This window comes from Heterodontus francisci, unplaced genomic scaffold (assembly GCF_036365525.1).
Source record: "Heterodontus francisci isolate sHetFra1 unplaced genomic scaffold, sHetFra1.hap1 HAP1_SCAFFOLD_2017, whole genome shotgun sequence".
Lineage (NCBI taxonomy): Eukaryota > Metazoa > Chordata > Chondrichthyes > Heterodontiformes > Heterodontidae > Heterodontus > Heterodontus francisci.
This window is the reverse complement of record NW_027141613.1, coordinates 20,001-25,252: the sequence shown is the minus strand read 5'-3', so window position 1 is coordinate 25,252 and position 5,252 is coordinate 20,001.

Here is a 5,252-nt window from a genome sequence, read left to right as displayed (position 1 = left end):
TTACTCTGCTTACTGGTTAACCATTTGCCCTTTCGGACTTAGTCTCTGGAGATTATTTTCGAGTTTTTGGTTAATGATTTCACACTTTTTACTTACTTTTGCGCTTTTTGGTTACTGATTTCACACTTTTTACATATTTTTGCGCTTTTTGGTTAATGATTACTCTGCTTACTGGTTAATTATTTGCCCTTTCGGACTTAGTCTCTGCACATTATTTTCGAGTTTTTGGTTAATGATTTCACACTTTTAACATATTTTTGCGCTTTTTGGTTAATGATTACTCTGCTTACTGGTTAACCATTTGCCCTTTCGGACTTAGTCTCTGGAGATTATTTTCGAGTTTTTGGTTAATGATTTCACACTTTTTACTTACTTTTGCGCTTTTTGGTTACTGATTTCACACTTTTTACATATTTTTGCGCTTTTTGGTTAATGATTACTCTGCTTACTGGTTAATTATTTGCCCTTTCGGACTTAGTCTCTGCACATTATTTTCGAGTTTTTGGTTAATGATTTCACACTTTTAACATATTTTTGCGCTTTTTGGTTAATGATTACTCTGCTTACTGGTTAACCATTTGCCCTTTCGGACTTAGTCTCTGGAGATTATTTTCGACTTTTTGGTTAATGATTTCACACTTTTAACTTAATTTTGTGCTTTTTGGTTAATGATTTCACACTTTTTACTTACTTTTGCGATTTTTGGTTAATGATTACTCTGCTTACTGGTTAACCATTTGCCCTTTCGAACTTAGTCTCTGGACATTATTTTCGAGTTTTTGGTTAATGATTTCACACTTTTAACATATTTTTGCGCTTTTTGGTTAATGATTACTCTGCTTACTGGTTAATTATTTGCCCTTTCGGACTTAGTCTCTGCACATTATTTTCGAGTTTTTGGTTAATGATTTCACACTTTTAACATATTTTTGCGCTTTTTGGTTACTGATTTCATACTTTTTACTTACTTTTGCGCCTTTTGGTTAATGATTACTCTGCTTACTGGTTAACCATTTGCCCTTTCGGACTTAGTCTCTGGACATTATTTTCGAGTTTTTGGTTAATGATTTCACACTTTTTACTTACTTTTGCGATTTTTGGTTAATGATTACTCTGCTTACTGGTTAACCATTTGCCCTTTCGGACTTAGTCTCTGGACATTATTTTCGGGTTTTTGGTTAATGATTTCACACTTTTTACTTACTTTTGCGATTTTTGGTTAATGATTACTCTGCTTACTGGTTAACCATTTGCCCTTTCGGACTTAGTCTCTGGACATTGTTTTCGACATTTTGGTTAATGATTTCACACTTTTAACTTAATTTTGTGCTTTTTGGTTAATGATTTCATACTTTTTACTTACTTTTGCGATTTTTGGTTAATGATTTCATACTTTTTACTTACTTTTGCGATTTTTGGTTAATGATTTCATACTTTTTACTTACTTTTGCCCTTTTTGGTTAATGATTTCATACTTTTTACTTACTTTTGCGATTTTTGGTTCATGATTACTCTGCTTACTGGTTAACCATTTGCCCTTTCGGACTTGGTCTCTGGACATTATTTTCGACTTTTTGGTTAATGATTTCACACTTTTAACTTAATTTTGTGCTTTTTGGTTAATGATTTCATACTTTTTACTTACTTTTGCCCTTTTTGGTTAATGATTACTCTGCTTACTGGTTAACCATTTGCCCTTTCGGACTTAGTCTCTGCACATTATTTTCGAGTTTTTGGTTAATGATTTCACACTTTTAACATATTTTTGCGATTTTTGGTTAATGATTACTCTGCTTACTGGTTAACCATTTGCCCTTTCGGACTTAGTCTCTGGAGATTATTTTCGACTTTTTGGTTAATGATTTCACACTTTTAACTTAATTTTGTGCTTTTTGGTTAATGATTTCACACTTTTTACTTACTTTTGCGATTTTTGGTTAATGATTACTCTGCTTACTGGTTAACCATTTGCCCTTTCGAACTTAGTCTCTGGACATTATTTTCGAGTTTTTGGTTAATGATTTCACACTTTTAACATATTTTTGCGCTTTTTGGTTAATGATTACTCTGCTTACTGGTTAATTATTTGCCCTTTCGGACTTAGTCTCTGGAGATTATTTTCGACTTTTTGGTTAATGATTTCACACTTTTAACATATTTTTGCGCTTTTTGGTTACTGATTTCATACTTTTTACTTACTTTTGCGCCTTTTGGTTAATGATTACTCTGCTTACTGGTTAACCATTTGCCCTTTCGGACTTAGTCTCTGGAGATTATTTTCGAGTTTTTGGTTAATGATTTCACACTTTTTACTTACTTTTGCGATTTTTGGTTAATGATTACTCTGCTTACTGGTTAACCATTTGCCCTTTTGGACTTAGTCTCTGGAGATTATTTTCGACTTTTTGGTTAATGATTTCACACTTTTTACTTACTTTTGCGATTTTTGGTTAATGATTTCACACTTTTTACTTACTTTTGCGATTTTTGGTTAATGATTACTCTGCTTACTGGTTAACCATTTGCCCTTTCGGACTTAGTCTCTGGAGATTATTTTCGACTTTTTGGTTAATGATTTCACACTTTTTACTTACTTTTGCGATTTTTGGTTAATGATTTCACACTTTTTACTTACTTTTGCGATTTTTGGTTAATGATTACTCTGCTTACTGGTTAACCATTTGCCCTTTCGGACTTGGTCTCTGGACATTATTTTCGAGTTTTTGGTTAATGATTTCACACTTTTTACTTACTTTTGCGATTTTTGGTTAATGATTACTCTGCTTACTGGTTAACCATTTGCCCTTTCGGACTTAGTCTCTGGAGATTATTTTCGAGTTTTTGGTTAATGATTTCACACTTTTTACTTACTTTTGCGATTTTTGGTTAATGATGACTCTGCTTACTGGTTAACCATTTGCCCTTTCGGACTTAGTCTCTGCACATTATTTTCGAGTTTTTGGTTAATGATTTCACACTTTTTACTTACTTTTGCGATTTTTGGTTAATGATTTCATACTTTTTACTTACTTTTGCGATTTTTGGTTAATGATTACTCTGCTTACTGGTTAACCATTTGCCCTTTCGGACTTGGTCTCTGGACATTATTTTCGAGTTTTTGGTTAATGATTTCACACTTTTAACATAATTTTGCGCTTTTTGGTTAATGATTACTCTGCTTGCTTGTTACTGATTTCCCCTTTCGGACTTGATCTCTGGCCGTTCTTTTCGACCTTTTTGGATAAGGTTTCCACACTCTGAAATTATTTTGGGCTCACTGATTAGGCGAGATCAAGGGGGCATGCCTGGGCACTTTGGGCTCAGTTTGGGAAGGCGGCGTCCGTGTGCTCCTCCGCCCTTCCCGCACTTGCGGCTAGGTTTGCCAAACTGCGCTGACCCGCAGCCCTGCCTTTTTGCCCACGGCACGGAACGACTCAAGTCTGGCTCCGTTCCAGGCCGTTGCCTCCGGCTGCCCGCCGTCCGGCCGGCCTGGGACGTACCCCGGCTGACGGCGCCGGAGGCCCTCTAGCAGCCACCGGTGCCGCGGGCCAATGGGTCCGGGCGTTCCGGAGCTATCGGTGGGGAAGTGCTCTCCCCTTTTCCTGACGCCGTTCGCCCGAGCAGAGGTGCAGCCTGACGGGACTGCTGTCGCCTTCCGCGGCGCACCGGCCCCTTTCACCTGCCGTCGACCGCGCGGAGCTCGGACCTCCCTCCCCGAAGTTATGGCCCCGGCGCCGGAGGGTGCCCGGGGCCGGGCATTCAGCGGGGTGAGTCTTCACCTTCCCGGTCAGCCTGCGGGGTCGGTGCGCCGGCACTCGACGCCGGAGGGTCCCCTCTTTCCGTAGAGCCCCGCCCGGTGCCGATCGGCCGGCGGATTGCGGAGCGAACCGCGCCTGACCGACGGGCCTCGGAAACCCGTTGCAGTCGACGGGGGGGAACCGGACAGCGGGACGAGGTGCCGATTCCACCCGCAGATTCGATCCCGAAATCCCGCGGGATTCGGCGGTCCGACCCGACAGATTCAAACGTCGCCCGGGCGGCCCCCAGCGGTCGGGCCGGCCTGGTTCCGCCACCGCCCGATGCCCCTCGCCCCCGGCTACCGCCGGCCGCGCAGACCGAGCGAATGCGGCCGGACGTCCGGCGGCAATCGGCCGGAAAGCGGTATGGCCATTTCCTACTGTCCCTCGGACGGGCAGAGGGGCGGCGCCGGGGCACTCGCGGACCAGGCCGCGCCCCTCCGAGCCCTACCGCCTGCCGTCGACCGCGCGGGGATCGGACCTCCCTCCCCGAAGTTATGGCCCCGGAGCCGGAGGGTACCCGGGGCCGGGCATTCAGCGGGGTGAGTCTTCACCTTCCCGGTCAGCCTGCGGGGTCGGTGCGCCGGCACTCGACGCGGGAGGGTCCCCTCTTTCCGTAGAGCCCCGCCCGGTGCCGATCGGCCGGCGGATTGCGGAGCGAACCGCGCCTGACCGACGGGCCTCGGAAACCCGTTGCAGTCGACCGGGGGGAACCGGACAGCGGGACGAGGTGCCGATTCCACCCGCAGATTCGATCCCGAAATCCCGCGGGATTCGGCGGTCCGACCCGACAGATTCAAACGTCGCCCGGGCGGCCCCCAGCGGTCGGGCCGGCCTGGTTCCGCCACCGCCCGATGCCCCTCGCCCCCGGCTACCGCCGGCCGCGCAGACCGAGCGAATGCGGCCGGACGTCCGGCGGCAATCGGCCGGAAAGCGGTATGGCCATTTCCTACTGTCCCTCGGACGGGCAGAGGGGCGGCGCCGGGGCACTCGCGGACCAGGCCGCGCCCCTCCGAGCCCTACCGCCTGCCGTCGACCGCGCGGGGATCGGACCCTCCTCGCCGAAGTTATGGAGGTAGGACCGGGAGGCTGCCCAGGGTCGGGACTTCAACCGGCTGCCGCCACCCTTTCCCGCCTGTCCCACGGGCTCGGAGATCCAGGCCCTGCAAAGACCCTCCGGTCGCCACCCGACAGGTGCTTTACCGGAGAAATCGTAAACCGGCGTCAGGGCCGGACCTGTCCCGCAGAGGGCAGCCTGCGCCCTTATGCTTTCCCTTTTGCTTTGGCCCCGCAGTAGCAAATGGTTCACCGATAAGTCGGGAACCCACACGCCCGGCCCCACCCGCCCATCCTTCCGCAATGCATCGCCTAGACACACGCACCAAGGGCGCTCTCCTTCCCCCGCCTCCCACATCCCACAGGATGTGCCCTCAGACCACGGCGCCCACACAACCA